Source organism: Borostomias antarcticus (assembly GCF_949987555.1).
Source record: "Borostomias antarcticus genome assembly, chromosome: 6".
Classification (NCBI taxonomy): domain Eukaryota; kingdom Metazoa; phylum Chordata; class Actinopteri; order Stomiiformes; family Stomiidae; genus Borostomias; species Borostomias antarcticus.
The window spans coordinates 29743955-29756415 of record NC_140239.1 but is presented as its reverse complement, the minus strand read 5'-3'; the positions used below and the strand labels follow the sequence as shown (position 1 = coordinate 29756415).

General features: G+C 52.2%; 2 protein-coding genes across 2 annotated transcripts in view; both read left to right on the top strand.

The window, feature by feature from the left end:
• The window catches only part of LOC311310781 (protein jagged-2-like), a gene marked incomplete at both ends in the record, with an annotated part of 51651 nt that overhangs the window by 1993 nt on the left and 37197 nt on the right, over positions 1-12461 (top strand).
• LOC311310618 (nesprin-2-like) overlaps positions 1-12461 on the top strand; it is a gene marked incomplete at its 5' end in the record, with an annotated part of 259823 nt that overhangs the window by 214945 nt on the left and 32417 nt on the right.

Below are 12461 nucleotides of genomic sequence, written 5' to 3'. Positions count from 1 at the left end.
GAAGCAAATGAATTGTTTGATGCTCAAAGTTTCCCAGAGAGCCCCCCTCTCCCTCTAACGCATCCCCCCAGGATGTGTACCACCAGACCTGGGGAATCTAGCGAAAACACTGCCTTCATTATGAGGCTCAAATGTTTTGCGGCTCCCATCAGAATTTTTTTACTTTTTTATTTTTTTGCTCAAAAATGTCCCTTTTGATAGTAAATGCTGCTGACCCCTGACCCCTGGGCTAGCCCTTCAAGATACTGGGAAAAGTAAAACACCTTTTTTTGCGACTTTGTGAACCTGGCTCTCTCTCTTTTGAACACTTCAAAATCTAAAATGTCCTTATTAGGGTCCAGTAAAAACTGCTCTCGCCTCTATCCCGAGAGGAACAGAAAGAGATATGTCTCCAGGCCCTTATTCGACATGCATGGCCCTTTGGCGCCTCGCGGCAGAGGTGAGGAGACCTCTTCTTCGTGGCCACAGCGTGCTGTCATTCCCCTAAGTGCCCCCAGCTGATAACAGTGCTCTGCTTCAGTGCCAGCTTAGCTAACTTGCTAACTGTGCTGTTGTAGGTCGCTCACTGAAGCAACAACGATTCAGTGCACTATTGTCTGTCAGCTCTGGCCAGCTGCCCAGTCTAGGCCCTCTTAGGCTGTAGAGGACTGGATTCCACTTGTCTGTACTTTCTTGCCGGGCTTCAGTTAGCCCATAATACTAAATGCTGCGCGTGGTGGTCATTGTGCCCCCCCCCCAACCCAACAAGATCCCATATTTAAGCTCAGACGGTTCCTACTGATATTATCATTTATCTTAAATGCCTTATCATGGTCAATATGATGGCCTTTACTTGTATGCAGCTTACAGTACATTGAGTGGAACCCGAGTCCTCCTGACTTAGTGAAAAGCTTGGAAACACAACAAAGATGGCCCCCGAATTGCAGTGAAGTAGAGAGAAGGGAAGAGGGTCAAAGTGGCAGTGAGACAGTTGGGGCTTTAAGGTTTGACAGTGTTAGTCGCTGGTTCTACCTGTATCCAGTCTATGTGGAGGAGTTAAGGTCAAAGGTTAAAATGAGGTCGGGTTATGATCACTGCGTGGACCAGACTCCGACCAATGTCATCCGATTCAACCTCAACACATCCATTCAATCTAGACACAACCGCGGTAGTAACTGACCAAGTAAAAAGACCCCCCCCCCCCCCCCACACTAGGGATGAGACGGTATGGATTTTTGCATTACGGTACGGTACGGTATCTAGTTACACGGTACGGTTTACGGTATTTCACGGTAGACGGCATTTCACCTCCCCAACAGACAGAAAAAAACAAGTATTTTACTTTGAAGGAAAACAGCTTTATTGAACATTAGTGTGTCAGTTTATTAATAGCAAGCTTAGATTAAATTACAAAATTAACTGTTGCAAGCAACTTGAAATGTGAAGTTTCAGCAGCGCATTATTGTGTAATACCGTAAACGTAATACCGTAAACACAGGGAATGTCACGGTTCTAATACCGTGGACATCTTATACCGCGGTTCACAGTTTTATGGTGTACCGTCTCATTCCTACACACACACACACACACAACACACAACACCCTATCTGGTGAAGGGCTCCCTGGTAGAGTTTCCATCTCCATGGCCGTCGCCGTGTCGACAGCTCCGGAAGAGAGCGTTCTTCCCTCCCTTTGGACACTTAATGAAATTGCTGGCGGAATGTCGCTGAGTCTCTCTCCGGTCTCTCTCCGGGCCGGCTGCGTCTTCCGGACATCCGTTTGATGTGAGCCCCGGTTGTAACTGCATCTGAGCTGCGTTTGAAAGCAATATCTAGCACCCCCTTCCCCAGACCCTGCTGTCTGTCTGTGTGCTGTATCTGTGTACAGTGTGTGTGTGTGTGTGTGTGTGTATATGTGTGCGTGTGCGTGTGTGTGAGAGAGAGAGAGAGAGAGAGGGAGAAATGCCTGAAGGCGCACATTCAACCAACCTTAATTGCAGTAAGACTGCATATAATGATTCTTCCTCCAGCATAAAGCTATACTCTCTAGTTCAATCAATCAATCAAGATGTTTGACTTGGACCTACGCAAAAGTGTAGTGTTATGAAGAATGGCAAATGGTTTTGGGTTCAAAAAAGCAAGAAAGTTTGTGTTAAAGACGGCAGGCGTAACATACTATGGACTGGTTGCCGGTAGGCCTCTTCTGTGCTGCCCTGAGCGTTGTTTGAATATCTTACCTGGAACACTCCCAAAGTATTTGAATACGGTCTGCTTGGCAACACAGTCATTTACATGCTACTCATGGCCCAAGCTTCTGAATTGACACCATGTTGAATGTCTGGACAGTTGAGATGTCTGTTTGTGACGCTACTGTGAATCCCACCGAAGCTTTAGTCTCTTATGTTGTGATCCGAGTCTTATTCTTCTCGGTGGCGAGGGATGAGTTAACGGGCCAGCTGTCTAAAATGATTTGATCATGAGCTTTGAAAGTGGTTAGTGGTGCTGCTGTGACAATACTTCTCTCTTCGGTTGTCTCTCTCCAGCTCTCTCCTTGTGCTCTCAGCTCTCTCCTGCTCCTCTCTCTCGTCTCGTTTCTCTCTCGGCTCAATTTTATTTGCGCTAGCTTTACCTGCTAATGCCTTGTTCAAATCATCTCTCTCTCTCTCCCTCTCTCTCTCCTGTTGATTTGAATGGCAGTGAGACATCCTTTTGTATCGATAGACACACACACACCAACGCAAGGCTAACCAGCACAACCAAGGTTAGCCACACCTGATTGGAAGCTTGCTGGGGTCGTTGCTAGGAGACGGTTGGATAGGCCTTTAGTAAACAATTATCTGGTGTTGCCGTGGCTCCCCCTCCCCCTCCACGCCCTGCCTCCCTGCCTGTGGGGCTTTATGTGGAAAGCCATTCGTGGGAGGCTCACCTGGCCCTCCCTGATTGCGCTATTGATTGCGCAATCAGCCAATTGCGCAATCGGCCAATTGCAGCTGACTAGCCAACGGAACCGCAGGCAACGAGCCATAATTGGTCATTTCCAAGGAGCAGGTGACAATCGATTGGATTTTAGCATCAATAAGTGTACAGTTTTAGAGTCAAACGCCATGTGTAGAATCATAGCCTCATGTCCTTCTCAAAATATCTTAAGTAATGCCTTTGCAAAGTGTTCGCCACGAATATGCTACTCACAATATCTAGGCTACTTAAGTCGGTTCTAGGTTTAGCAAAGGTGTAGCTTTGAGGTCTACAGATTCCAAGTCCCTTTGGTAAATGACACTTTAACCGGCGTTTTTGCTACGTCATATCATGATGTCAGAGTTCACCGATGAGAAGATGAGGTTATGCAATATGAAGCATTAGGGCCAAACCTTTTCTCTCTTTTTTTTTGCGGTCTTGAAAACCAAGTAATGTTTCACACCAAAAACCAGGATGTGGTTCATTGTTCAAAGGGCAGTTTCAAGATTTTGAGTTTCGTCGCAGAGAATTATCAGGCAGCTACACCGAGAAGTATTCCTGGAGGGAAATTGCTACTGAATATATAATTTTTTTCCTTCCTTTTTTGAAAGGACACACTAGCTGTCTGTATGCTGGCATCCTCTCCTGAATTTGGGGGATGGCGATGTCGAAGGCTGTATTACAGGGTCACGGGAAGTATTTTTAGAAGTTGAGGACATCCTGTTAATGAGCAAACATCCACTCAAAGACTTTTAAAAATTTTGCATGGACATTGCCAAAGGCAAGATGTGATGCATCATTTGCGAATCTCAAATAGGCCACTGCCAATTGAATGGTTGACATGTTCATTCAGGACTACAGTGTTGTGATTTAAAGACAATGACTCAGTTGTTAAGTTACTAGCCTACTCGCTAGCCATTCAGATCAGGTTGCCTTTATCAAGACAGCTAGCCAGCTCGCTCTACGGTACTTTTGGCTGAGCAGGCGAGGATGCTTAAACGATGGGGTTGGACTTGGGCTAGGGATAGGTTATGGGCTGTGAAAGCGGAAAGTGAAAGTGATGAGAATATGCCCTACCTCACGTTTTCGTGGCCACGAGTGAATCAGTGCCCCCGTTAGAAGAAATGCCCCGAGCCCCTGGCGATGGCCGTACTTATATTGGCTGGGTGTATCTGATGAGAGAGAGGGGGAGAGGGGTCTCTCTCTCTCTCTCTCTCTCTCTCTCTCTCTCTCTCTAACCCTCTAAGGAAGAGATGGGGTGGACCAGGCATCTTTCACTGCACTGTGCTATCCTAACGGTGAGTGTAGCAGCAGGGCAGTCCCTAGTGTTTAGTTGGCCTTGCCCCAGTGGAATTGTAGAAGGAGGATTCTCTGCTACCGAGTAGTGGAGACAGTAAGACCCCTGCCACTAATCTCTCTCTCTCTCCCTCACTCACTCTCTCTCTCTCTCTCTCTTGCCTCCCTTACTCAGCTCCCTCCACACCCTTCCTACGCTTTTGCCTGCTTAAGTTTGTGGGCTGTTAGCACTTATGTAGACTACGTGTGTGTCCGCTCGTCGCCGGTTCGCCTGTTCCAGCGTCGACACACGCACGCTCGCCTGGCGTCTCCTCCCCTCTGCCCTGTTAAATGAATGGCCTGCAGGTGCTGGATGCTCCTCGTCGTGGTGATTAAAGAATATCATTACACAGCCGGTTGAATTCTCACCCGACTCTTGAACCTGTTTGAAATGATAATGGGCCCCAGCTGGAGCCGGTACGCGCCGCAGTGCCGGCGAAGCAGGACGCCTGTTGCTCGACATTCAGTAGCTAGCTTAACCGCTAATGCGCTCAGGAATTAGCCTAGTGCTAATGTGTTATGCTAATTGCTATTTTACAGCGTCGCTGTTTATTGTTGATTTATGAGGATAGTTGATGTGCAACATGAGTGATCTTTGACCTCCTTATTGTGATTAACCATTTGTTTCATCTTACTGGGTTGCCCTTGCCTGCAGTACTACAGTAGGCTATACAGTATATGATAGGGATTGCTGTAGGCTAAATATTCTTGAGACCATGTTTCATATTTGGATAATTCGCATTTGGCCTTGCCACTTGACATGATTGCGTATCTGAGGATCCAGCTGTTAGTTACCTCAGTGTCTGAAGAAGCTGTCCGTGGTGTAGAACCCTTCTGGGGTGAAGCCATGCCGGTGTCCCTGTCTCGCTTTGAGAGCTTTGTCTTGCTCTCACTCCCAAATGCAGTATATTGATTGTTGGTTTATGATTAGCCTGCTTGGGTTAGCTCTGGGGGCAATAAAATAACTGAAAAGTAAGGTGCTGATAGAACTATCGTGTGTCCTCGTGGGTGAGCAGGTGTGTGTGTGTTTGTGTGTCGTGTTCAGGCTGCTCCCAGGACCATGCTGGGTAATTAACACACAGAGGGGAGGGGGTTAGCTGTATTGTTGGCGCATGGCTAATGACCTTGTTGGCATAGTAGCGGCATGCTCAATGGGCCGTGAGTATGTACACACAGCGACGTGTGCGTGCCGGCCAAGCGGCGCCTCATCTCTTGGCGTACGACGGTGGCAAACGGACTCGTCCACAGTAGTTGCTCTCCGCGGAGGTAGGGCCGGATTAGTCCTGCTGTAGCATCCCTCGTCCACTTGCACGGAAACGGAGACGCGCTTCGGGACGTCTCCCAGGCGTAGGGTGCTTTTTGTGGGAGGGGGTCTGTCTAGCGTCTGGATTGGGGAGGTTTGTGCGATATTCGGCTCCTTAAGTGTCGTTTCCCAGCCCCGGGGGGGAGGGGGGAGTAGGGGTAAAGAGTGGCATCGGCTACGGACCACAATCCCTCTGCGCCTCTTGAGGCTCCACAATACCCTCCAAAAAGCCATTGTCTGTTTGTTTTTTTTTTGGCGGCGGAGGACATGCGAGATGCTTTAAGGGCAGCTTGTTAACAGAGGGGTCACCGGCATTGTGTCTAACGTGGGGTGGTGCCTCGCAAGGGTGTCCGATGACAAGCCAGCCAGTGTTGGCGTTTGACACGGGGCCACGCGGTTTCTGTTCCCAGAGGAGCTTCATCTCCTGCTGGGCGGGGGGGTTACCCCCGGGGAGACGGGCAGGGATGGTGGACTTTTGGGGGGGTGGGGGGTGGGGGGGTGGATGGTGGGAGTGGAGGGTTCATGGGAAGACCCAGGAGAACAAAAGCACCCGTTGCATCTAAAGTTTGGGGGAAAAGAGGGGCATTTCTCAGGACATGTGAAAGGGAACGACCCCCCCCCCCCCACCGGATCACACCACACCGCAGGGTCCGCACTGAAAGACTGACGGGTGTGGTGTGGTGGGTTTGGGTGGGGTGCAGGGGTGTGAATGTCACTGTTGTCCGTTCAAAGCTCAAAAGAATAGCCCGCTACCATTTCTGATATCCATTCGCTTTGAAGCAGCGACCGGCTCCTCAGAGGCCATGGAGGTCGCTGGGCTTCGTGGTCCGATTCTAGTCCGATTCTGGTCCGATTCTAGTCCGATCCTCCAGGGATCGGGGACTTGCCTTCGATAGCTGTCAGTGATGCAGAAGCTTCAGCGAGTTTCACTGATTCCGCTTGGTGGCTTCTTCTTTGTAGGGTTGATGGATGTACAGCGTAACGCCCCCCCCCCCCCCCCCCCCCTCCCCTTTTTCCTGCCTCCAACGAGAGGCAGACAATCCCCCCCCCCCCCCCCATTCAACCCACCCCTCTCCTCCTCCACCCACCAGCCGAATCCTGGCTTGTGCATTGTTGTTCGAGTTGTTCCGAGACATGGTCTAGACTGCTGACACGTTCGCCATGATTTGTGACCCCGCCTCTTTGGCCAGGCGGCTGGTGTCGTTAGTCCAGGCCGCGGAGGCCGACGCCGTCCTGTGGGAGGAGCCAGGCTCCCACCGTCCTCCGGGGCCCATCGTGGTGCGTCAGTCTAGGGATGAGACGGTATCTGTTATCGGTATCGGCCAAAATGTTCATATCGGTGCATCCCAACTCTTTTGTGCTGGTGGAGGTTCCCTGGCTACGGTGTAGACCGGTGCCACCCTTCTATCGGCAGAGATGGGCGGCTTGTCTCCCTGAATCCCGTAGACGTGGTCCTGGAAAGCCAGGATTGACATCCCAGATTAATGAAGATTACATGTGCCGATTACTGGCCACGGGATAAATCAATGCCCTTGTGTCCTTCTGAGGGCAATAAATCAGGGGCTGTCACCAGGACGTTTGTGGGGGGGGGGTGTCTTTCATTGGGAGGTGGGATGTGGGTGTTTAGTAGGCAGTGGTGGGATTGTCTTGGTGGAGAGAAGGAAGAAGCTGTTGTGTTGTTTAGTCATCTGGGAATGGCTCCTCATGGCTTGCAGTGGGGTTTGTACCTGGTTGTTGGTCGGTGACCGCGTCTGAGCAGAGAGGGAGAGAGAGAGAGGGAGGGAGGGAGGGAGAGAGAGAGGGAGGGAGGTAGGGGGAGAGAGAGGGAGGGGGGAGAGAGGGAGGGAGGGAGAGGGGGAGGGAGGGGGGGAGAGAGGGAGGGAGGGAGAGGGGGAGGGAGGGAGGGAGGGAGGGAGGGGGAGAGAGAGGGAGGGAGGGAGGGGGAGAGCCTGCTGCTGCCGTCGCCGCCTGTCTGCATGCAGAGGAAGTCTGTCTCGCTTCCTGAGTAGTTTCTCCTACGGAAAAGACACTGCAGGAAGACTCCTCTATCGTTCTCTCTCTCTCTCTCTCTCTTTCTCTTTCCCTCTCTCTGTGTGTCACACACAGCATTCTGGTGGCAGTTAAGACCCATCACAGTCACAGTGATCTTTTTTTTACGGGTTGCCCTGGAGGAGGGCGGGGGGGGGTGTCTCTGGGTGACCCCAGCTGACGGTGGTTCACGGCGGGGAGGAAAGGGAAGCCGGCCCCCTGTCATTCCGCGGCCGGTTCAACTGCTCTCCCAACGATTTCCTGGCCCGGCGCCAGTCCACTCACTCACAATACAGCAGGGGAGTCCAAGCTTTCAAACAACCAGAGTGGAGGTCCACCCTCTTTTCGAAAGCGGGGTTCCCCCCAGGATGTCCGAATAACGCGGCGCTGAGTGACGGGCGGAGGGGGAGTGGCCTTATTTCGAGTTCCTAAATGAAATGTTTTGATATCGAACACCAAACGTTGCGCGTCGGCTCGGGTGTAGCGGGCTAAATCAAGTTAGCGGTATTTGAGAATTCGGATTCAATTTATTTTACGATGAGGCCCCACATTTTAAGCCGTGAATTCTCCACAGTTAATAAGTTAATGATTAAGTCCAGGAAGCAACGGGCTCGATGGTTACAGCACCTTGTCACTTTTTTCACCTCAGCTGAATGCTAGTAGCTTGGTCTAGCCCACGTGTTCTGTCTCCAACTCTAACCTGCATGTGATCGAGCGGTAGAACTTCCCAGCATACTCGTGTTGTCGGATGACTGACCTGGTCGAGTGGATAACGTATGTTTATAGTGAATTGTAATTATCTAACCACGCTCCCGGGGCGACCCCAAAAACTGCTGTGAAGTGAATTCCGGTTCGCACAACACAATCTGCACCCCAGCAAAAATTACTATTGGATAGATTTTTTTTGGCGCTGGCGGCGGAGTTGGAGCAGCCTTGTACTCACTTATTTTTTTCACATTTGTTTTTGGCTTGGAGACAGTGTGCAGGCTGACATGTCAACATTTGGAATTAGAAGCCAGGTTGTCAGTGTCGCTCGTCAGTATCGCCTCTTCCCTCACCTGCCGCGCCGGGCTCAGTCTCGATGACCACCTCTCATAAACGCCGCTTTAGCCAGCTACGCCACCGAAAAGCTAGCGATTCCATGCCGACGGTGGGCGGTATTTATACTGTGGCGCGAGTTTAACCGATTCAACTTGATTACATCAGGCTGGATCTACAGTAGGTCTGGTGCATTAAGAAAAAAAAATGACCAAACTGCCCACATCACACTCTGATCAGGAGTTCACGGTTCTGCGTTCTATTTTTAGAACCCTCCACCCTTTCATTGCTGACCGCTCATCTGATGTTGAGCAGCTACCCCCTCAACCCCCTCCTCCCCACCCCCCCCCCCAAAAAAAACCCTTCTCAACTCTCAGCCCTTTAATTTAGACACTACCCTCCAATCCTTTTCTAAACCCCCAGCAGCTCCGCTCTCTCGGCGTGGGAACGTGCACCTGTGGCTCTCCCAGACCCCCCCTCCCCCTCCCAACCCCCCCCCCCCCCCCCCCCGGCCCTCCTCCTCCTCCTCCTCCTATCCCACCACGTCTGCTTTTAGCCTGTGGTCAGACCTCATTGGGTGAGTGATGGTCTTAACCAATCACAGCTCCCGACCCACCACCACCTCCTAGCGGGGAGTACCGAGGGGTAGTTCTCTAGAATCCCCGTTACCCAGGATGCACCTGCATACGGCCGCGCACGCACCGTTCGATGCGATCGACCACCGAAACTCAAAACATCCGCTCACCTTCTTCTCCTGGTCCCCAGTGATGTGGCAGGATTTCCCAGTAAACCCTCTAATCCCGTGGGGAAGGGCTCGGGGTTTGGGATCGGTCTGGGCTGACTGGGGCCTCCAAGGTTGACTGGGGCACGCGCGCACACACACACACACACACACACACGCCCAGAGGCATATTAACACATATGTGTGTGTGTTAATATACTTGTAAATGTGTGTGTGTGTGTGTGTTTGAATGGCCATGGAATGCAGTATGCTGGGTCATCTTGTAGGATGGGGGGTGGGGGGTGGGGGGGCATACATAGTTAAAGGACTGAGGTCTTTGTTCAGTGGCCTCCTCCTCCTCCCACTCCTCCTCCTCCTCCCCCCCTCCTCTCCTTTATCCCCCCATCCGTCCGTCCATCCATCTCCCACCATTTGGGCAGCTGTCACTTAATCCAGCTAATCACTGAGATGGTTGTGTGGGAAACAAGACTGGCCCAAGGCGCCTCAAACACACACACACACACACACACACACACACACAGACACACACACACACACGCGCGCGCACAGACACGCTCACACACACGCTCACACACACACACAGACACACACACACCTACTGTAAACATACCATATAATATCAGATGTAAAGATTAAATAGATGCATAGAGGACTGGTCAATCAGGATATTCAGTGATACTCACACACACACACACACACACACACAGTGGAGGTTACACTACACAAACAGACGTGAACACACACGCGCACACACACACATCCCGTCCTCAGATGCTTAGGATTCAAGACACCCCTTATTAATGCACACACTCACACCGAGACCCTCTCTCATGCATGGACACACACACACACACACAACCATATATATACACACATGATCAGACGGGCAGTCGGCCCAGCCGTCGTATGTGTGTGTGTGTGTGTGTGTGTGTGTGTGTGTGTGTGTGTGTGTGTGTGTGTGTGTGTGTGTGTGGAGGGGGGGGGATGGGCAGAAAAGGTCAGAAGGCGCTGCATGTCGTGGGATGATCCACGTTCATGTCAAATAATCCATCTCTGGCGAGGCCGCATCTGTCGCGCGTCTGCGGTCGGTGGGACGCCCGCCCCCCGCCCCCCGAGGCCCAGCCCCCGCCCCAGCCTCAGCCCCCCGAAGCCCCGCCCCCGCCCCCCCCCGCCACGACACCCGAAGCGCCTGAGCGCCCCCCCGACCAGACACACCACTTAATCCCACTGCCCAGTAGAGGCCAGCCAGCCAGCCTCTAGGTCCCCCAGATCAACAGCACACACACGCACACACACCCCTCCATGTCCCCCCCCCCCCCTAAATCTCCCCCCCTCCATTCCGCTCAACCCACCGCCTCTTACCTCACCCCAAACACTCCCCCTCGACTTCTCCCACTGTAACATCATATCAATGACAACTGACACTGGAGGTCGTAGACTGTCACAACTGGCCCCGCCGCAAACGCCACCGACTGCGTGTTGTGACGCAAAAAGCACTATTTAGGTCAGCTGGTTGCCTAGCAGTGCGCCCAGTAGCCAGCCGGCTAGATTACCCCGCAGGGCCGGTTTCTCCGCGATGGGGCGATGATGACACGGTACGGCGCGTCGTCGCAAGCTGTTGCTAGATGTTGGCCAGGCTACTGAAATGTGTTACATCATACCCATAGTGGTACAGTGAAGGATTTCAACAGGGAACTGTACTGTACTATAGAAACTATAGTTTCTCTCGGCCTTCTTTCATTGGATGTTGTTGTTGTTGGTGCGCACACAGAATGTTTTTCATTTTTTGTGTGTGTGGATATGTTTGAGTCGCTAATTTAATTGCCGATCATCTGATTTCTATTCACATTCCTAGAGTATATTCTTAGACCTTTCATCATGAAAACCGAGTTATTGGGAATGTCGGATTCGCTCAGATTTATAAACTGTACAGCAGTGCTCCTGTAGGACACACACACACACACACACACACACACACACACAGATGGGCCTCCTCTGTCCGTCGAAGCCGACCATCAAAGCCAGCTTCACCCTCTGATTAGAGACGTGGCCATGGCTTTGTCTAAGGGAAGGGAAGGTGTGTCTCCGCCCCTTCAAACACTCCTTTAATGAAACACAGCCTCGGCCCAGTCTCAATACTTCCAACGTGTCCCCTTCCCTCCAATCTCCCCTCCCTCCTCCATTCTGTTCCTGTCTAATAAAGCAAACACTCAAATCAACTGAACAGTAAACGCTGTAGCGTATGAACCCATCGAGACGGTACGACTAGTTCCAGGTCAGAGCTTTGAGTGGACTGTAGGCTTCTTGACCCAACCTCATAACCAGAGTGGCCATTTTATAATTGGTGGTGGTTGGTTCACTCCAATCAAAAATCGTCCGACTTGGAACGTAGGTTGGGTGTCAGGGGGCAGCCCGGCGCTTCCCGTTGTGGTTGTCTCAAATTCACTGTGTTAGTTTCCTTCACCCCCCTCCATCTGACTCTCCGCTTGTGTTCCCTCTTTCGGGCATCTCTCTCTCTCTCTCTCTCTCTCTCTCTCTCTCTCCTCACAGCTCACCTGCCTTCTCTTACTCTCTCATTCCTCTTCATTTCCCTTCCTCTCTCCATCTCTCTCCCTGCTTCTCCAACTCCCTCCTGCCTCTCCACCTCCCTCCCTCCCTCTCCACCTCCCTCCCTCCCTCCCTCTCCACCTCCCTCCCTCCCTCCCTCTCCACCTCCCTCCCTGCTTCTCCACCTCCCTCCCTCCCTGCCTCTCCACCTCCCTCCCTCTCTCCCCCTCCCTCCCTCTCTGCTTCTCCACCTCCCTCCCTCCCTGCCTCTCCTCCTGCCTCTCCACCTCCCTCCCTCCCTCTCCACCTCCCTCCCTGCTTCTCCACCTCCCTCCCTGCTTCTCCACCTCCCTCCCTGCCTCTCCACCTCCCTCCCTACCTCTCCACCTCCCTCCCTACCTCTCCACCTCCCTCCCTGCTTCTCCACCTCCCTCCCTGCCTCTCCACCTCCCTCCCTGCTTCTCCACCTCCCTCCCTACCTCTCCACCTCCCTCCCTGCTTCTCCACCTCCCTCCCTCCCTGCCTCTCCTCCTCC